Genomic DNA, 22,655 nt, shown 5'->3' on the forward strand with positions numbered 1-22,655 from the left:
GATCAAACTTTGTATTGTGCCAATATAGTACTCATAAAATGCATGGGCGAGGCCCACAATAAATACCTGACCAAAATCCGAGAGGACACTGCCGGGGCATCAGATAGAAACAATACAGGCACCTCAGGGGGAAGGGAAGGGGGGGCACCTCAGCCACATGAATGCGAAGCCAGATCCACGACGGGGCTCCATGCCCATTGATGTATCCTGGGGAGTGCAAAGCCACAGTCTCTCAAGTCTTTTCAGTTGGTGGGTTGCCCACTGTGTCATCCTGGGGAGTGCAAAGCCACAGTCTCTCAAGTCTTTTCAGTGGGTGGGTTGCCCACTGTGCCATCCTGGGGAGTGCAAAGCCACAGTCTCTAAAGTCTTTTCAGTGGGTGGGTTGCCCACTGTGCCATCCTGGGGAGTGCAAAGCCACAGTCTCACAAGTCTCTACAGTGGGTGGTTTGCCCACTGCATTATCCTGGGGAGTGCAAAGCCACATCTTCGCAAGTAGATGCAGTTCTCTACTGGTACTGGGTGGGACTGGTGCCCAGACTGGATGAGTCTCCCCGTTAAAGTACAAGTCCTGTCACAGTCCCAGCTGCACATGGGAGAACGATGCCTGATGTGCCGGACTATTCATACCCACACGGTCTTTGGCCTTGTTCAGCGGTCTTCACCATGGCGGTCTTTGCCCTGTTCAGCAGTGCTTTGCCATGGCGGTCTTGGGCCTTGTTCAGCGGTCTTCACCATGGCGGTCTTTGGCCTGTTCAGCGTTGCTTTGCCATGGCGGTCTTGGCCTTGTTCAGCGGTCTTCACCATGGCGGTCTTTGCCCTGTTCAGGGATGCTTTGCCATGGCGGTCTTGGGCCTTGTTCAGCGGTCTTCACCATGGAAGTCTTTGGCCTGTTCAGCGGTGCTTTGCCATGGCGGTCTTGGGCCTTGTTCAGCGGTCTTCACCATGGCAGTCTTTGGCCTGTTCAGCAGTGCTTTGCCATGGCGGTCTTGGGCCTTGTTCAGCGGTCTTCACCATGGCAGTCTTTGGCCTGTTCAGCGGTGCTTTGCCATGGCGGTCTTGGGCCTTGTTCAGCGGTCTTCACCATGGCGGTCTTTGCCCTGTTCAGCGGTGCTTTGACATGGCGGTTCTGGTACGGATATTGGTGTGTGGCATGACGAACTCCATACTGGACGTTGGTGTGTGGCATGACGAACTCCATACTGGACGTTGGTGTGTGGCTTGACGTTCCATCATTGCCCAGCGGGGCTGTGGGATTCTGGACCCTCCTGGACACTGACTCCGGCGGTGGCGGTGGTCTCCTGACCAGTGATGATACTTGGGCCCTCCTGGGCTGTGACTCCGGTGGTGGCGGTGGTCTCCTGACCAGTAACGATACTTGGGCCCTCCTGAGCTATGACTCTGGCAGTGGTCTCCTGACCAGTAACGATACTTGGGCCCTCCTGGGCTGTGACTTTGGCGGTGGTCTCCTGACCAGTAACGATACTTGGGCCCTCCTGGGCTGTGACTTTGGCGGTGGTCTCCTGACCAGTAACGATACTTGGGCCCTCCTGGGCTGTGACTCCGGCGGTGGTCTCCTGACCAGTAACGATACTTGGGCCCTCCTGGGCTGTGACTCCGGCGGTGGTCTCCTGACCAGTAACGATACTTGGGCCCTCCTGGGCTGTGACTCCGGCGGTGGTCTCCTGACCAGTAACGATACTTGGGCCCTCCTGGGCTGTGACTCCGGCGGTGGTATCCTGACCAGTAACGATACTTGGGCCCTCCTGGGCTGTGACTCTGGTGGTGGTCTCCTGACCAGTAACGATACTTGGGCCCTCCTGGGCTATGACTCTGGCGGTGGTTTCTGGACCAGTAACGACGGTGCTGGCGGTTGTGTCTGGACCGCCAGAAATGATGGCGCACTTCTCTGCCATGACACTCACAACAGGTTGGGGAGACTTCCTCGGGACCTTCCCCACCTTCTTTGGAGTTACAGATGACTCACCAATCGCCTTCGATCCCATTTCACTTTTTGTCCCACCAGGAGTCTTGACACGGTCCCGTCGTCCACTCTCCAATTTCAGAGCCTTTACGGGGGTGGGCTGACAGTGCCTTGGTTCCGGGTCCTACTGCCTGCCCTGGTGGACGGGGCACTCCAAAAACCTGGTACATGCTTTTTGGCTGAGGCGCTACGACGAGACTGATGAACTGGAGGGGGGTGAGGGGGCAAAAAGGTCAATTTGACAGAGGGACAGTTTCTGACGGACACTGGGATGGGTAGCTGGAGGGGGTCTGGGAGTGGAGGATGAGGAGGTGGTTGTAGGAGGTGTCACTTTAGGTGTTTTGGGTGCAGGTGCAGATACTGGAGGCTGTCGTGAGGTGGATGGATGTTGGGTGAGTGATTGCCGGCGTTTGTGTACTTTGGGAGGGGGCGTCACAGACACACTGGGAGAGGACACAGGGGACGTGTATATGGCAGTGGAGGTGGTGAGTGCAGGTGAGCGGCTTATGTTGCTGGGTGTCCTGGTGCGAGTCCTAGTGCCTGTAGATGTGGTGCATGCAGGTGTGTGTGTAGACGACACTGGGAGGGAGGAGGGAAAAGAGGAGGAGGGGGACACAGTGGAAACAGTGGATGTTGCTGTGTCTGTATGGGTGTGATGCTTGTGTGAGTGCCTGTGGTGTGTGTGGTGCCTATGTTTGCTTGAGCTACTTGTGTGTGTTGACTTGTGTGCATGCTGGTCTGATGGTGTGCTTGGGATGGGCTGGGGTACAGGAGATTGGGTCTGGGTGGAGGAAGTTGGAGGGGGGAGGCTGGACACAGGGACAATGGCTGCCATCAGTGCTGAGGCCAGAGATTGCAGGGTTCGCTGAAGGACAGCCTGACCAGAATGAATGCCTTCCAGGAATGCATTGCCGTGTTGCAACTCTCGTTCTACACCCTGGATGGCATTCACAATGGTAGACTGCCCAACAGTGAGTGACCTGAGGAGGTCAATGGCCTCCTCACCGAGGGCAGCAGGGGTGACAGGGACAGGGCCTGAGGTGCCTGGGGCGAAGGTGATGCCCACCCTCCTGGGTGAGCGGGCACGGGGCGAACGCTGAGGGGCTGCTGGGAGGGCGGTGCTGATAGGGGAGGTGGCGGCTGTACCTGTAGAAGTGGGGCGCACAGATGGTGCCGCCACCACAGGGGAGCTCCCATCGGCGGACGAATCCGTGTCGCTGTTTGGTGATCCTGTGGCCGACGTGAAGCTCCCCTCGCCCTCCGTCCCACTGGTGAATTCCGAGTCTGTGGTGTGGCCCCCCATGGCCATGTGGGATGCAGCTCCCTCGTGCTCCGGTGCCACTGTACCTCCGCCTGTTGATGCTGATGTACAGAAGGACAGGGAGAGCAGGAAAAGGGGGGAGACAGAAGAAAGAGAGTTTTAGTGCATGGCATACCGCTACCGTTGGAGGACAAGACAAACGCAGCAGCCCCCTGCATTACGCCGTGCTCCTGCCCTCTGCACATGCAATTTCTGGGATATGGCCTACATGGCAATGGTAGAAATCTGCCCACATGGATGGCAAAGGGGCAACTATACATCAATTAGGCTTATTTTAGAGCTGGTGTAGAGTGCCACATGGCCTACATAACAGAGGGGCCTTGCCTACCTAACTCGCCCTGGCCTAGGGACACCCACAGCCCACCACCCCCACCCAGACAGCTCCACTGCACGCAAAGTCCATAGGATGAGGTTGTACTCACCCCCTTGTGTCTGCTGTGATGTCCTTAAGCGCCCATCCAACTCCGGGTAGGCCACCGCTAGGATCCGGAACATCAGGGGGGTCATGGAGCGACGGGCACCCCTCCCACGTTGGGAGGCTATCCCCAGATGAGCCTCCGCCGTCTTCTTGCTGCAGCTGCGAATGTCCTCCCATCTCTTCCGGCAGTGGGTGCCCCGTCTCTGGTGGGCCCCCAGGGTCCGGACCTCCTTGGCGATGGCACGCCAAATGTCCCTCTTCTGGTGGGCGCTGACCTACAGGACATGCACAAGGGAAGAGGAACAGTCATTACCTACTGCACCATCGTTGTAATTGGCCCCCTCCCAACTCTATCCCTGTGGCCCATTCATCCCCATGCATGACTGTTCTATGTACTCTGCCCCCTTCCCTCATCCACCCAGCCCTCTCCACCCAGGCCTAGCCCATCCAACGTGCTCCCTGTGTACTAACCTGTTGGTCTGGAGGACCGTAGAGTAGCGTGTACTGGGGGAGGACCCCATCCACAAGTTTCTCCAACTCCTGTGCAGTGAAGGCAGGGGCCCTTTCCCCAGACGCAGCAGCCATCGTTGCTTCCAGACCGAGGTCACAGCAGCACTAGCAGTGTAGGTCCTCTCCTGTCGAAGGTCAGGTATCTAGTGATTGAACAGATAGAAAATGGAGGTGACGTCCGCGGCGGTGACGTCCGCGGCGGTGCGCATCATCACCGCCAGCGCACCTGTTCATTGGCTCCTGGGACCCATAGGGTCCAATGTTAACCAATGCAGCATTGCGCCGCGCTCTACCACTGCCTACCGCGACGGTGTCCAACGCCAGCGCAGTTACCCCACAATCCCATTGTCCCAGTTTAGAGGTCAGGCAGCCGCCATTTCAGGGGCCCACATGGCTTCAATTACTACTGCGTCACACATACCGAGGCCTACACTCAAAACATTTCCCGGATGGGTTAATTGTCTGTTTAGTCTTGTGTGTAACTGTGGGTACATACCTGGAGGAATGGTGACAGTTTCTTCGCTGTTGTCCTTCTTAGGCACCGTCAGTTGGGACATATTGGAAGATGGCGGAATCCGCCGGTGTACCGACCGCTGGTGGACCTGTTGACAATGGAAGAGCGACATGTCATCGTGACCTACCGGTTTGATCGTGCCACAATCCAGGAACTATGTACCCAGTTGGAGCCAGACCTGATGTCACCAATCCGCCATCCGACTGGAATCCCCCCTCTAGTGCAGGTGCTGTCAGTACTCCATTTCCTTGCAAGTGGGTAATTTCAGACAACAGTGGCCATGGCATCAGGGATGTCACAGCCTATGTTTTCCAACGTGTTGTCCAGAGTGTTGTCTGCCCTGCTGAAACACGTAAGGAGATACATCATTTTCCCTGAGGTGGCGGATTTGCCTACAGTTAAAGGTGACTTCTATGCCCTTGGACATATCCCCAACGTCATAGGTGCTATTGCTGGGACCCATGTAGCTCTGGTCCCCCCGCAGGAATGAACAGGTGTACAGGAACAGGAAGAATTATCATTCGATGAATGTCCAGATGGTCTGTTTGGCAGACCAGTACATCTCCCAGGTTAATGCTATGTTCCCTGGCTCAGTGCATGACGCCTACATCCTGCGGAAGAGCAGCATCCCTGATATGATGGGTGAACTCCAGAGGCACCGTGTATGGCTATTGGGGGACTCTGGTTACCCCAACCTGTCCTGGCTACTGACCCCAGTGAGGAATCCCAGGACCAGGGCAGAGGAACGCTACAATGAGGCCCATGGGCGGACTAGGAGGGTGATCGAACGCACCTTCGGCCTCCTGAAGGCCAGGTTCAGGTGCCTCCATATGACAGGTGGGTCCCTATTCTACTCACCGAAGAAGGTGTGCGACATCATCATCGCCTGCTCCATGCTCCATAACTTGGCATTGCGACGCCAGGTGCCTTTTCTGCAGGAGGATGATCCAGATGACGGTGTTGTTGCAGCGGGTGAGCCTGTGGAGCCTATGGACAGTGATGAGGATGAAGCTGATGAAGAAGAAAACGACAACAGGGAGTCAGTCATACAGCAATATTTTCAGTGAGACACAGGTGAGTACAATTTCATGTATCACATAATATTAACTTTCACACGTCTACCTCTATCCTCTACCTACATTTCACTCCCTATTTGTTAACTGAGTTGTCCCCTTCCATTTCAGTTACACTATTGTGGTAACCTACGTGTCAACAGCTTGCACCCTTGAAAGGCTTGTGATGTGTGACATTGGTATGTTGGCCTTCCAATGGGTAACCTTTTTTAACACTGTAATTGACAATACAAAGTTCACAATCATTGACTGACTCCAATATTATTGAGGTTTCAAGGGTGTTTATTGAAGTGCATAAAAATGTAGGGGGGTTGTGAAATGGGGATAGGTCATGGTGGAAGAATGTCCATGGCAGAGTCCAGTCTATTAGTCTCACTGGTACATTGCACATCTGGGCATTGAAAGTGGAGCTGGGGCTGTTCCAATGTGGACAGGGTAACAAAGTGGGACAGTGGGGGGACAATCAGGGTAGTCTTATTTCCTAGCGGGGGTCTTGCCATCTTGCTCTGTCCTGTTCCTGGATCTCAGGGACCGCTTTCGTGGTGGTTCTCCATCTGCAGGGGGTGGGGTGCTGGTGTGTTGGTCCTGTGGCGGGGCGTCCTGTCCACTAGCGCCGGCAGAGGTGGTGGGCAGTTCGTCGTCCATGCTAGTGTCAGGGGCCCCTTGGAGTGCCACGGTGTCCCTCAAGGTCTTTTGAATGTCCGTCAGCACCCCTACGATGGTGCCCAGGGCGAAGCATATGGTCCTGAGCTCCTCCCTGAACCCCAAATATTGTTCCTCCTGCAGACGCAGGGTCTCCTGCAACTTGTCCAGGACCGTGGCCATTGTCTCCTGGAAGTGGTGGTATGCTCCCATGATGGAGGAGAGGGCCTCGTTGAGAGTTGGTTCCCTTGGCCTGTCTGCCCCTTGTCGCACAGCAGCCCTCCCAGTTCCCCTGTGTTCCAGTGCCTCCGTCCCCTGGACCGTGTGCCCACTACCACTGCCCCCAGGTCCCTGTTGTTGTTGGGGTGGTGGGTTAGCCTGGGTGCCCTGTAGTGGTGGACACACCGCTGATTGACCTGTCCTGGGTAGGGAGGTATGGTCCTGCTGGGTGGGTGCTGTGCTGGTGTTACTTCGGAGGGTGGAATTTCGGTGTTGGGCTGTGGCTGGGCAAGTGGAACCGACTGTCCTGAGGCCCACGATGGTCCGGGCTGGTCATCAGGATCCAGTAGGGCCGAGCTGCTGTCGTCACTGTGGGCCTCTTCTGGGGTGGAGTGGTGTTGTCTGGACCCGATGGTGTGGTGACGTTCCTTCGGGTTCCTGCGGGGGTATAAGTACATGATTTTTGCATGTGTGTGTTTCATGGTGTGCAATGTTTGGGTGTGTGTGTACCCCAGTGAAAGCATTCCTGTGTGGGAGCTTGTGTGCTGATGGTTGGGGGGTGTTGTGGGTCTGTGCAGTGGGCATGCTTTAGTGATGGGTATCCATGCTTAGTTAGGTCATGCAGGTTTTGGGGTTGGGATGGGTGGTTGGTGTCATGGGTAGATAGGTGAGGATTTGGAGTGATAGGGGAGGGTGTGAGGGTGGGGGTGTGTGATAGCATGCAGGTAGGGTGGGGGATCTGATAGTTGAAATTTGACGTACCAGTGGCCGTCCCTCCAATGACTCCTGCGAGGCCCTCAGGATGCAAGATGGACAAGACTTGCTCCTCCCATGTTGTTAGTTGTGGGGGAGGAGGTGGGGGTCCGACGCCAGTCCGCTGTACCGCGATGTTGTGCCTGGATACCGTGAAACGCACCTTCCCCCGTAGGTCGTTCCACCTCTTCCTGATGTCCTCCCTATTTCTTGAGTGCTGTCCCACAGCGTTGACCCTGTCGACTATTCTTTGCCATAGCTCCATCTTCCTGGCTATGGATGTGTACTGTACCTGTGATCCAAATAGCTGTGGCTCTACCCTGATGATTTCCTCCACCATGACCCTGAGCTCCTCCTCGGAGAAGCGGGGGTGTCTTTGGCGTGACATGGGGTGGTGTGTGTGATGTGTGAGGTGGTGTATGTGTTGATGAGTGTGGTGAGTGTAGTGGTGTGTGGTGTTTTGTGCGTGGATGTTGTGTGGGTGATGGTGTAGTGTGCCTCTGTGTGATGGTATTCTCTATTCTTTGCTGTCTCTCTGTGGCCTTCGTCTCTAATTTTTGGTCGTTGGGGTTTGTGTGTGATGTGGGTGTGTGTTTTATATTGTATTGGGTGTGTGGGAGTGTTGTGTGTATGTGTATCAGGTGTGTGTATTTTGAATTGTCCAATGTGGCGGTGTTTTGGAGATGTGTGTGTATTTTGAGCGCGGCGGTGTGTACCGCCAATGGAATACCGCGGTTGAAAGACCGCCGCGTGGATTTGTGGGTCGTAATAGCATGGGCGTGTTTCTGTTGGCGTGGAGGTGGAGGATGTGTTTCCCCCAGTTTCTCGCTGACCTTTGGTGTGGCAGTATTGTGTGGGTGTCTGAATTTCGGCGGATTCCGTGCTGTGGGTCATAATATCTGTGGCGGTCTCCCGCCGCCGCAGCGGTGTATTAGCGGTCTTCTGCACGGCGGTAAGCGGCTTTTACCGCCAATGTTGTAATGACCACCCAAGTCTGTATGTAATGATAATGTGTCTGTCCTCCATTGTCGCGAGGTCCACCAGGGGTATGTGCACCGGAAGATGCCACCATCTCATATTAAGCCTCAGTGGTTGAAGCCTATGGAAGAGAACGGTGAGCAGAGGGTCATATTCCCACATCTACTGCACTAATGATGACTTGTTTACTTTACAGAACCAAAATTTGAACCCGACTGTCAGTTGCTGTGCCCATGTCTGCTGTGATGCCGTTAGGAGCCATGCCCTGTGCCCCCCCTGAAATTGCGGATGCCTGACCTGTGAGGAGGGACGAGTGGACATGAGATAACTGTGCTGGCGTTGTACGCTGTTGCAGTAGGTGGTCTAAGACCGCGGCACAACTTCACATTGTTTATCATTGGGCCCTAATGGTTCCAGGAGCCATTGGTGATGTACACTGGCGGTGACGGTACGCACCGCCACGGACGTGACCACCATTTTCTATCTATCCACTCACTTGCTACCTGACCTTCAACAGAAGAGGACCTACACTGCAAGTGCTGCTGTGACCTGTTTCTAGAAGTGACAATGGCTCATGTGTCTGGGGAAAGGGCCGCTGCCTTCACTGCGGAGGAGTTGGAGAAACTGGTGGATGGGATCCTACCCCAGTACACGTTACTCTAAGGTCCTCCAGACAAACAGGTGAGTACACTGTGAGCATGATGCATAGGCCATGAATGTATGGAGTGCTGTGTATGTAAGCCACATGCAGGGTCAGGGGGGGCAGAGGCGTCCTGGCCAGAGTGCTGCATGTAAGGTGGTCAATGTATGTGCGTCAGGGGATGGGAGGGATATGGTGGGCCATGAGTGTGACGGTCCGGACGGTTAACTAATTCCCTTTTCTGCTGTCTTTGTCCTGCTGGTCAGCGCCCACCAGAAGAAGGGTATTTGGCGTGCCATCGCCAAGGAGGGGTGGACCCTGGGGGTCTTGGACAGGCGCGGCACCCACTGATGCAAGAGGATGGAGGACCTGCGCCACTGGGCAAAGAAGACGGCAGAGGCCCAGCTGGGGCTAGCCTACCAATGAGAAAGGGGTGCCCGTCGCACCATGACTCCCTGATGTTCCGCATCCTGGCGGTGGCCTATCCGGAGTTGGATGGGCGCTTGAAGGCATCACAGCAGCCACAAGGGGGTGAGTACAGATACTGACTCCTGTCTTTGCCCGCGTTAAGAGGTACCTGGGTGGGGGATGTGTGATATGGGTGCCCCTAGGCCAGGGTGAAAATGGCAGGGTAGGTCCCTTGTTGGTCAGGCTCTGAAGCACTCCTACCCCAATAGTGTTAGTGGGCATCTACTACTGGGCAGGGTCCTGTGTGTTTCTGGTGTGCAGCTGATGGCGTTAGGCATTGTACCCCTTGGGCTGGTGACTATCTTAGTAACTGGTTGGGCATGGCCTAGTGCATATGGCTGCTCCCCGTGTGTTGTGGCCGCCAACGATAGTGGTGTTGCTGGCATTGACGAATTCTATCTTCTGTCTCTTCCCCCCCTTTTTGTTTTATTACCTTGTCCTTGTGTGCATTAGCATCATCTGGCGGAGGAGCAGAGGCACCGGCGACGGAGGGAGCTGCATCCCACATGGGCATGGAGGCCGAATCCACCGAGGGTGAGGGCACCAGTGGGACGGAGGGTGAGGGGAGCACCACGACGGGGACAGGATGGGAGACCACAGACAGTGACTCATCCTCCAATGGAAGCTCCCTGACGGACACCTCTGTGCCCACCCCAACAAAGGTACAACCGCCACCCCCACTACCTGCACTGCCCTCCCAGCAGCCCCTCAGCGTGTTTCCCGTGCCCCCTCAACCAGGAGGGTGGGTATCTCCTTCGCCCCAGGCACCTCAGGCCATGCCCCAAACAGCCCTGCTGCCCTCAGTGAGGAGGCTACTGACCTCCTGAGATCCCTCTCTGTTGGGCAGTCAACCCTACTGAATGCCATCCAGGGTGTAGCAGGGCATTGGCAACAAACAAATGCATACCTGGAGGGCATTCACTGTGGCGTGGCAGCCCAAGAGAGAGCATTTCAGGCTCTGGCCTCAGCACTGATGGCAGCCCTTGTCCCTGTGTCTAGCCTCCCCCCTCCAACCTCCTCTACCCAGTCCCAATTCCCCCAATCCCAGCCTATCCCAAGCACACCTTCAGACCAGCATTCACCCAAATCAACACACAGAAGTGGTTCAGGCAAACACAAGCACCACACATCATCACAGGCACCCGCACAACCACCATACTGATGCAGACACACCAACATTCACTGCCTCCACTGTGTCCCCCTCCTCCTCATCCACCTCCCTCTCAGTAGCGTCTTCACTCACACCTGCACGCCCTACATCCTCATCCACTACCTCCATCACCAGCACTCCCATCACTACTCACCCCTCACCCCTCACTGGCAGTCACTACCCCCACATCCATTCACACGTCCCCTGTGTCCTTTCCCAGTGTGTCTGTGAGCTCTCCTCCCAAAGTACACAAACGCTAGCACCCACCCACCCAACAGCCATCCACCTCACAACAGCATCCAGCACATGCACCTTCAACCAAACTCAGCAGAAAGACACCTCCTACCACCACTCCCTCTTCCTCCACTCCCAACCCCTCTTCCCACCCCAGTGTGGCTAAAAAGCTTTTCCTGGCAAACATTGACCTGTTCCCTACTTCTCCACCCCCCGTCCTTCCCCTCTTCCAGGGTGTCCCGAACCCAGGCCAGCACCTCAGCCACTAAGTCGGCGTCCGCTGTAGTACCTCCAACTCCCAGAGGCTCAAAGGGGACACTCGTCAGGCCAGCCAGTGTGACACCAACCCCTGCAAAGGACCAAACCATTCCACCATCTGCCAAGGTGAAGCAGGGGACGACATGCAGCAAGGGCAAGGAGCACGACCCACCCAGCAAGGCCTCCTCCAAAACTCCAGCTACTAGAGCCAAGGCCACAACAGCATCTGCCAAGGTGAGTAAGGGGCAGAAAACCCAAGGCAAGGCACTTCAGCTGTCGGAGGCTGCAGGTGAAGGCCTGGTGTCCACCAGCAGAACCGCCAGCCCCGCCACCTGCACCGCGGGCAGCACCGCCAGCAGCCCCGCCGCAGGCACCACCCCAAGCAACTCCACCTGCACCGCCGATGCCACCAGTGCTGTCAGCAGCAGCGTCCCCAGTGGGCAGCCATCCAAGGCTGCAGGAGACGGGCTGGAGCCTCCCACCACCACTGGCAGCACCCCCACCCCCACCGGCAACACCACCAGTTTGCAGCCTTAGGTGCCGCAGCATGGAGTCTAGCCCTGCCTCCATGGACTATCATGCAACCTGGTCCCTGGAAATCCCGTGCCCCAGACACCCAGGTGAGGGAATGTGAATTGTCACAACCCAAGTGCTGCATCACTCGGCACAAGACCCCCTCCAGAATCTGTGGAGTGAGGCATCCACTCACCCTATCCTTGGTAGCATGAAGCAGACTGGGCACAAGGCCCCCTCCAGAACCAGTGGAGAAAGGCATCCACTCACCATATCGTTGGCGGGATGAAGCAGACTGGGCACAAGGCCCCCTCCAGAACCAGTAGAGAAAGGCATCCACTTATCCTATCCTTGGCAGGATGAAGCAGACTGGGCACAAGGCCCCCTCCGGAACCAGTGGAAAAAGGCATCCACTAGAGAGACTGTGGTTTTGCACTCCCGAGGACCAAGCAGTGGGCAAACCACCCACTAGAGAGACTGTGGCTTTGCACTTCCCAGGACCAAGCAGTGGACAAACCACCCACTTGAGAGACTGTGGCTTTGTACTCCCCAGGACGAAGCACCACTTGAGAGACTGTGGCCTTGCACTCCCCAGAACCAAGCAGTGGGCAAAGCACCCACTTGGGAGACTGTAGCCTTGCACTCCCCAGGACATCGCTGTGGGCATGGAGCCCCATCGAGGAGCAGTGCCGTTGTCCCACCTTCTGGCTGAGGTGCCCCCCTTTCCCTGTCCCCCTGAGGTGCCTGTGTGTTTTCAACCTGATGCCCCTGCAGTTTTCTCTCCGTATTGAGGCAGGAGTCAAGTGTGGGCTTGGGCCCATGATTTTTGGCCCAGTGGTCCACGGACATTTGGAAGGGGCAATGTACGGCCTTATGCACATATTGTATATTTTTGTAGATACTGTTTTAATTATCGTTATGTATATCTGCCTATTTCTAAAATTACACTGATTTCACTCTATTCCTTTTGTCCTTGAGTTCTTCCAGGGGGTAATGGGATGGAAATGTACTGTTGCTGCATGTGTTTGTGTTGTGTGTATGGTGTTGTGGGTGAGGGTTGGAGTGGGGGTGTTGCGTGTGTGTATCACTCTTTTTTTCCTCCCCCCTCCCCTGTGTACTAGGTGCAGTACTCACCGTGGTCGTCGCCGCCGTCCTTCGTATTCTTGGTGAGTGAGGAGGTAGACCATCATGGGCAGGACTTGTAACTCGGGCTCCATGGTGTCCTGGTTCTTCGTTGAGTTTCGAGTGGGTTCCCTTCCAAACACTGTTTCCGCAGAGCTTTTGATGGCGTTGGTACTACCCCAGGAAAGCTAGCAGATTGGCAAGTTCTGATGGGGTGGGCGGTACATTGTCTTCCGCCTGTATGTTGGCGGTGACCGCCGCCGTGTTTGTTGCTATCGCCGTGGAGATCGGAGTGTTAAAGTGGCTGTATGTTTTGGTGGTTTCCGCTGTGGTCGTGGTCCCATTTTTTTTTACCGCCGGCCTGGTAGCGGTATTACCGCCGCTTTAACACTGACCGCCAGGGTTGCAATGAGGGCCTGTGTGTTTTGGGTGTGAATGATCTGTAACAACAATATGTGTGTTTCTGAAGGAACGGCATGCAATACATTGGATGTCATGCAAATGTGTGAATGTGTTCCAAAGTTGTATCTACATCTGGTGGCAATCAGTGATCTACAGCAGTCATGATATGTGTTTGTAATATGTGTTGGCTCATGTTATGATTTGACTTTGGGGACATTACATTTCACACGACAAACAAAACTCAGGTATGATTGAGGATGGCTGATGAGTGCTATGTAGGATATGTTACCCCTCATATGTCATTAATTGTTGGTTACGACTTCATGGTGACTTGTGTGTGGACTACACAAATGTCTGACATATGTACATGTTTGGTACATACTGTGTTTGAGACACTGTGCCTCAATTGCACCCATAAAATGTTTGGTAAACGTCAGTTTGACCCATTACATTTACCTATGTTACTTGTGTTACTGTGATGTACATGCTGCCCTGGCTGCATGTGTTCACATATTTTCAGATGTGCATTTCACAGAAGTGTCCAGTTCAAGTGTGTGGGCATGTGTACCCTATGTCAGGATTGGGCTCCATGGTGTCACGGTTTTCGGGCGGGTCTAGTCAGGACTCTGTTAGGGGAACCCCTTGAGTTCACAGAGTATCTCACAAGGAGGTAGTGTACCAAAGCAGAAGAGCAGCTAAAGGCATACAAGGGGGAATTGCCAGCTATGGTAAGGCAGAGAAATCAGAAAGGTGAAGGCAGAGCAACCTTAGTGTAAACAAATATGGAACGGGTCAGTAATGAACAAACACGCTCAGGTTATCACTAAGGTTGTACACAGGGTAGGGCTCAGAACTTTCAACAGCAACAGGGAACATCAGTGCCTCTGTGCAGATTAATCTTAAAGATAGTCACCATGCAAGCCCCATAGAAAGGAGGCAGCAGAAGTGATTCTGTGTCTGTACCCATATGGCACAAACAAGGATTGTACTTACATAAATGAGACTAGCCCTTGGGGGTCCAGTTGGAGACACAGTATGAATTCCTGGAATACAGCCATACTACACTGTCACTGTTAGGCACTAAAGACTACATGCAACACTAGACAAAGGATAGGGGCTGGATTTGCCTCCTGGAAACCAGGTGCCAACCCAAGTACAAAGGAAAACACTTCTACCCAGGTGAGGACTGATAGGACACTTACCAGACACGATAACCCAAGAGGAAACAGAAAGTGAAGGAACCAACTAGGAGGCAAAGCCAGGAACAGGGATCAGGCTCAGGCTGACACAAAGGCTGGAACAGGTCTGGGAAACAGAAAGCAGGCTCTGGCAGAAACAAACATGGACAAGGCTGAGAAACAGGGAGCAGACTCTGACTGTAACAAGCAGGAACAGGACTGGGTAAACAGAGAACAGGTTCAGGCTGAATCAGGACTGTAGCACAATCCAACAAGGGGTCTAGATAACAAAGGGATCATACTCCAATGCTTGATGAGGAGCTTCAGGGAATGGCAGCTTATAAGCAGTTCCAGGCAGCAGCAAGGCCTGGACAGAGTCACATGGCTGGGCTGCACAAGAGATGTCACAGGTGTGTGCCGCTTCAGTCTCTCACAAGTCCTGGAGGAGAGAATCCAGTATAAAGGGACAACCGGAGTTTTCAAATCGGAAGCAATGGACAGAAGAATTCAGCTCTTACCGACTACCAGGCAGTGCATTATGGAACCTGAAGTCCATGCAAGCTAATGTAGTTCTTCTATAGCATGCTATATGGAAAAGGAAGCAAACAGGACTCAGAAAGGGACTCTGTGTGGGCGTTAATGATGATTTCCAGGGTACAGATAGTCCATTTACAGCACCCCCTAGAGATGGGAGGGCAGAGACGTAACACATGGCAGTAGCAGGACTTATTTCCAAGGATGGACTGTGCAGGGTATGTGTTGTGAACACTGCTTGTCATACCTAGGACACTCATGCTATCCATTTTCACAAATTATACCCCCCTTGTCACACAAGCTCCTTGCAGAGAGTGCAAATGGCACACTTACTAATGTCAGCGGTCTGTTCATACATTCCTGTTTCCACTGATCTTTCACATCAATTGCCTCATGTTTGGGGCGCTTATTTACATTATGATTGGAGATGTCATAGTTGTGTGTCATGTGCTACAGTATACCATGTTGGCAACGTGGATGTGAGTCATATGCTGTGGTCCATTGATTTTGTCCTTCGTATGTGAAATTTGAGAGATTAGTATTTTTTTATGTGTGTGATGTTTGCTGTACAATCATATGCATCACATGTGATGTTGCATCAGAAATAGTCAGATTTGTCTTTGTAACATGCTCCCTGAGGTAATACTCACATTCCTAAGGAACATGTGATGGAGAATGAAGAAACCAGAGCAGGACTGTGTGATCAAGTAAGGTGTTTATTTACATATCGTAACAAGGTGTATAGTGACTATTGAGTGAAAACATTTTGTACAATTTGTTGTCTGCAGCGCATTGCTGCAGCTGCGTTCTGCAGTTCCCCCACATTTTCCCAGACACCATCTTCCTCCTCCTCCTCAGGCAGTTCTTGCTCTGGCTCATATAGAGGGATGTTCCTCCTCCCACAAATGTTGTACAGGATAGCACAGGTAAGTATCATTTTACACACAATGTGTGGGGCATATAGGAGGCTGCTTCCTGTGATGTTCAGGCACCTGAATCTGGACTTCAGGATGCTATCGGTCCTTTCCACAACGGTGCGTGTCCTCTGATGTGCCTCATTGTAGGCACGCTCTGCTGCTGTGCTTGGGTTGGAGAATGGGGTCATAATCCATGGCTGGATCCCTTAACCCTGATCCACTGCAAAAGATAATAGGAATGAGTATTTTGTTAGTGCTTGCAACAGGAATGTCATGTAGCATGGCAGTTGGTATCTTGTGTCATCTGTGACTCATATGTGTTTGTGGTATTGTGTGAGATCCTGGGCTTCTGTGAGGTTTTTTCTGCTGTGAGTTGTTTGTCTTGACAACTTGTGTTTGGCTCACTGACCTGGGATCTATGATTTTTTTCCAAACTGTTGGTCAGTATGTATTTACCATGAGTTGTGTATTGTCCAACATGTTTTAGTGTGCTTTCACTGGAGGGGACATGATACTTCCACACACACAGTAGATTCCAATGTGGTGGTATCATGGTTGCACTACATGGCCTGGACCTCCCATTCATTTAGACATTTGTCATTGCAGATGAAATGCAACAGTGAGGCCCTTTGATTTGGCTAGGTGAAAATGCACAACACATCTCCATAAGTTGGCAGCACTGAGGTGTACAGTATTGACAATGCACAATTGTCCCATGTGTGACTTGGTTCTAGGCAAACCTTTGTTGTTCCCTCTGCCAATAGTTCATGTGCAACCGTGCACCTACACTACCGAACTTGCTTCAGGGAACCTGGCTAACTGCCTTGTGGAGGTGGATGTATCTGTGCAGGAAGGGCCATCTCCCTGCACATATGCTATTTTGGTGGACAACTGGCTCTTCCACTTCCTTATTGCTACCTGGCAACGGCACTCCAGGAGTGATGTATGATGTAGGGACTGCCTCAATATTTCTGTGTCATCTACATGTGAGTCAGCATTATCATGCTATTTGTCTCATGGTGTTAGACTTGCTGCAACACACATTGCACACCCCTTCCATGCTACATACTGCTTGGGCGGGTGTCGGATTGACTATGTGGCCAAATGTAATTGTAAATGGTTCATCTTTCAAGTTGAACTTCCAGGGCAGGCCATGTCATTGTCACTGTGGGCTTTGACATTGGTCCCCTCCTGCTCTAGAGTGGCAGATAATGTTTGTGGCAGCCATCATTTGTCCAGAGGTGTGTTTCCCATTGTGACAGGGTGTAAAACATAACTACCAGTGTCACACCTCAGTGTCATCCTGCCACCATGTCAATGTAGTGGTGTATGCTAGGTTTATTGACTTACCGACAAGAAGGCCATTGCCATATTGTCCGTCCTAGAAGTGCTGATTGATCCTGCTGTGGTGGAATATGAATGAATCATGGACACTCCCAGGATACTTGGCCAAGATGTTAGTGAACAATCCCTGGTGGTCAACTATGGCCTGCACATTGATGGAATGTGTGTGCTTTCTGTTCCGGAATAGGTGCTCTGTTGCCGTAGGTGGGACGATCCTGACATGGGTGCAGTCAATTGGAGCGAGCACATGTGGGAAGCCAAGGATTTGGTAGAAGCCCTGTTTTAAGCTCCTGCTGCTTCTGCTGGGTGTTGGGGAAGCTGATGGGGGTGTGAGGGAGATTATGGCATTTAACACCATGGGCAGTTAGGCCGAGAGTGAGGGCTGTGATACCCCAGCGACCAGGACAGCTAGCAGCTTGGTCACTGGTGGTATGTTTTGTGTGTCTGCAGGTTAGCTGTTATTTTCAGCTCAATATGGCGCAGCAGCTGCTGTATGGCTTGTCAGTTCAGTCGATACCTCCGGATGATGTCCTGTGCTCGGCGTCGTCTTGAAAGCTGCATCAGTAGCACCTCCATGTTGTCCTGTTGGTCTGTGATGTTGCTTGTATGTGTTTTCCTTAAGTAGTGGTGTGTTTGCCTCATTTTAACGCCTGCCCTGACCCAGGTGTTAAATTTTGATGCAAATCGAGTTTAGCTTCATTTTTCGGATCCACCTCCCACCCATGCATCATTTTTCCCCTGTTGGCTAAATAAGGCGCTAGGGTGTTTAGTTTTTCAACGGGAAGGCCTACGTTGCATCTTATTGATTCAAGGCAGTTTCATGCATCCTTAAAAAGAAGTTAACTCCATATTTTTGATGCTAGATGTAAAAAAAATGATGCAAATCTGGCGCAAACAGAGTATAAATATGAGCCTAAGTACCTAATAGCAGACTGAGAATTACTAGCAATAAAATGGGCCTTTGAAGAATGGAGACATTTTCTTTTAGTGTGTTTACACACTGTTACCATTTTAACAGAGCACAGGAACTTACAAATCTTTAAGTCCGTACGTACTTTGTCTAGTTGACAGTTGAAATGGTCCCAATTTTTTTATGACTATGACTTTCTTATCCAGTTCCAACAAGGTTGTAAGAATAGAAAATCGGACGCACTTTCTAGACTAGCTCATACCATTACAGAACAAGTAGAAGAGCCACCCGTTATTATTTCATCAGACACGATAGTTGGGGCCACTAACCTTGATTCAGACTTCTTGCAAGAAGTGCAACAAGAGCAAGAAAGTACAGTATCCATAGGAACTCTGAAACACCACACTACTGACATTACTAGCCATGAGGGATTAATGTATGTAGCACAAAAGTTATACCCACGAAAACACTGCAAGACAAAGCTTGTGAGTGTCGCCATGTTATTAAACATGCTGGGCACCTGGGGAGAAAAAGACTAGAAATCCTTCAATTACACTTTTGGTGGCCATCCATATCCAAAGACCCAAAGACTTTTGGAGCAAATTGTGTGACCTGTGTCCAAGGTAAGAGCTCTCATCAAGCCCCCACTGGTCTTTTGCAACCCTTACCTATACCACCTGAACCATGGCACATGGTATCTTTAGACTTCACAGTAGAATTGCCAAAATCTCAGCTGGGTTCACCACCGTTCTAGCTGTGGGAGATTATTTGTCCAAGATGGCACACTTTATTCCGCTAAAAGCCTTACCTTCAGTTATACAATTTGCCCATGTATTCCTACAATCAATAGTCAGCTTACATGGTCGATGTTAGACGTGTCCGACCAAGGAACAAAATTTGTGTCCAAATTTTGGAAATGTCTTTGTCAGGAATTAGTTATGGAAGTCCATCCTGTCATCATCCACAATCAAATGGACAAACCGACAGAGTTAACCAGTGTATGGAACAATATTTACATTGTTATCTCCTACGCTCAGAAGTGGATTGGGCTGAGTGATTGTGGTCAGCTTATAGCAATGTAATCCATGTATCCAATGAAGATTCGCCTTTTTACTGCACTTATTGAAATCACCCTTGAATGTTAGAATTGAGTGCAGTAACTCAGTTAACAACTTCCGCGGTACGAGACGTTTTCCAACATTTGAGTGATATTCAAAATAATTAGCAAGACAATCTAAAATTTGCAAAGCAAACATACAAAATATATGCAGACAAAAAAAGACACCAGGGACCAAAGTATGAAGAAGAACAAAAGATTTGGTTATCAACTAAACACTGAAATTTGAAAGGGCACGAAAGTTTCATCCAAGGTTTGTGGGTCCTTTTACCATCATAAGAAGGATTAGTGAGGTGGCAGTGAAACTTGAACTTCCCACTTCTCTACCAGTTCATCCATTGTTCCACGTCTCCTTATTAAAACCAGTAGTAGACTCTATGTATTGCCCAAAATGGCATGTTCCAATCCAAATGGATAATCTACCGGAGTATGAGGTCAGGGCCTTACTTGACTCTAAACGAATATGCAGCAAACTTTATTATCTATTGGACTGGAAAGGTTATGGGCACGGAGATTGTACATGCTCCCCAATTGATTTGTCAGTTCCACCATTGATACCCAGACAAACTGAAACCAATTGGGAGGGCCTTGTAAGGGGTGTACTGTCAGGCCTGCAAACCTAGATATGCCCCAGTAAAAAACGTCTGAGTTGATCATTTGCCTTTGTAGGGACCAATGATTGCTTACAGACACCAATACTTGTGTGAGAAGTCCAATGTTTATTGGAACTAATGCTTGTTAGAGACCAATATTGTTTGGAACACCTGTTGCACAATCCTCCAGCATTCCTATAACTCAGGCTGGGTGTCTCTCTATAACTCAGACTGGCTGGATGCAGCAGGTATTTAAACCACACCCGGCCTTAGTGAATTGCTTGCTGTAAAGGTCACCGGCTGCAGAGAAGGAATCTCTGCTCCTCCGCTGTTGATCTTCACGTTCTGTTCTGTCCAGCATCTTGGAGGCCTTTTCTAGAAGAATAAGAGAGTGAGGGAATTGACCCTTAAAAATGCGGTAAAGAGCTGCACGCGATTTAAGAACATTTAAGAACATTTATTGATAAAACACTTGCTGACTTGAAACTTGATAAGCGAATGTTCCAAAATGCCATGCGCCTAAAAGGGCACATCTTTGGGTTTTAAGGTCATTGGGATGTTCTCTGCTTGTCATGCTATAACACTTATTGTAGTTGCTTGCATTATACCACAGAAAGGAGTTTCTATTAAACAATTATTTTGAAAACGATATACTGTAAATTTGTTTATTATCGCTGAGTTTATTGTGGCATTTCTATTGTTGTTAGCAACATGATGTACTATGAATAAGGTTATTATCGCTGAGTGCAAAGTGGCATTTGCATTATTTCAAATTGTTACTGGTGATGTGGAACATTCTGTGTTTGGTGCTTAAACAAAGTTGAAGCTTATCTTTGCCATGCTCAAAATTACGCTGTGATGTAACAGTGATAAGCCGGTTGGTTGTTCATGAAGTTAAACACTATTGATTAATCCTATGTTTTCATAGTAATACAACTTGAACCGTAATCCCTAATATTAACCCTACATTTTCAGTGTGATTTAAACACTGAATTGCATTCCTCGCAATACTAGCACTGTACAATAATTACCTCATGAATATCTGGCGAATCTAATTCCCTGAGAGTTTGTTCTTATTATTGTTGCCTATGTAAATGTCTATGAGTCGAGTGGGTCAGCATCTTCGGAAATCTCATCAAGGTGAAACAGCCAAGATATCCACTGAACATCAAAGAACAGCTAGGTAGACTTAATTGAGGTGACGAGGGACTAATCTGGGATCACAGTTGGAGTAGTTATAGACAGTGCCTCTCTCCTTCTCTCATCCACCCCCTTTCCCCTGGGATGTTGCAGTGCGGATTGTGTGTATTTAAGTGGAGGTACGCAACATTTAGGTGGAAGTGGGAGCAAGCAGCTTGGTCAACATTGTGTCTTGTTGGATAAACAGGTTAGTGCTTGACACAAACATGATTCTTGAAATCCCAGGCTTTTCCACCTTAGTACACACCACGATTCCTAAAATTAGTATGGTACAATCAGCAAATGATTTATAAAATCTGTTATCACCCTTTATACGTTCTCCTTTTTGTTACCCTCAAAACTTGCCATTCACTACAAAGTATGCACTCGCTATATGCATGCACTTTAAGGACTATGGCGGTCATTCTGACCCTGGCGCCGGGGACCGTGGGAGCACCGCCAACAGGCTGGCGGTGCTCCCAAGGGCATTTCGCGGTCAGAAACGGAAAACCGGCGGTGTACCGCCAGTTTTCCGCTGCCCTGGGGAATCCTCCATGGCGGCGCAGCAAGCTGCGCCGCCATGGGGATTCCGACCCCCATACCGCCATCCTGTTCCTGGCGGCTTTGGCCGCCCGGAACAGGATGGCGGTATGGGGTGTCGTGGGGCCCCTGGGGGCCCCTGCAGTGCCCATGCCATGGCATGGGCACTGCAGGGGCCCCCGTAACAGGGCCCCACTGAGAATTTCAGTGTCTGCATAGCAGACACTGAAATTCGCGACGGGTGCAACTGCACCCGTCGCACCCTTTCCACTCCGCCGGCTCCATTCGGAGCCGGCATCCTCGTGGAAAGGGGTTTCCCGGTGGGCGGGCGGGCGGGCGGCCTTCTGGTGGTCGCCCGCCCGCCCAGCGGGAAACACAGAATAACCGCGGGCGGTCTTCTGACCGCGCAGCGGTATTCTGGCGGCTCCCGCCTGCACCGCGGTTACCGCGGCCGTCGGGAGTCAGAATGACCCCCTATATATACATATAGGTGGTCATTACAACCCTGGCGGACGGTGTTAAAGCGGCGGTAAGACCGGCAACAGGCCGGCGGTAAAGAAAATGGAATTGCAACCGTGGTGGAAACCGCCAACAAAGACAGCCACTTTAACACTCCGACCACAACAGCGGTACAAACAAACAGCTTGCCGGTCACCGCCAACAGACAGGCGAAGGACAATGTACCGCCCACAGTATCACAACAGGCCAATCCACTACCTTTTCCGGGGCGGATTCATTCGGAAAAAAACACGGCGGAAACAGGACTTTGAAGGGAAAACGCTCACCTCTTCACACCCCACGAGGAATCAGGACACCATGGAACTAGAGCTGCAGATCCTGCCAGCCCTTATCTTCTTGCTCCTCTACCAGGAGCACGAACGCTGGCGGCGAACACCAAGGTGAGTACTGCACCTACGACACCGGGGAGGGAAAAAATAGGGGGACACACACGCAACACGCAACACCCCACCCCCACTCTCACCCACACCCATCACAACACACACACTAATACAGCATGATACATTACAGTTACACCCCCCAACCCCCCGGAAGAATGCAAAGACCAAAGAAAATTAGTGTAACCATTGTAATATATTAAAATCCAGTACGCAAAAATATATATACACACCATAAACAAATATATACA

This window comes from Pleurodeles waltl, chromosome 1_2, assembly GCF_031143425.1.
Source record: "Pleurodeles waltl isolate 20211129_DDA chromosome 1_2, aPleWal1.hap1.20221129, whole genome shotgun sequence".
Classification (NCBI taxonomy): Eukaryota; Metazoa; Chordata; class Amphibia; order Caudata; family Salamandridae; genus Pleurodeles; species Pleurodeles waltl.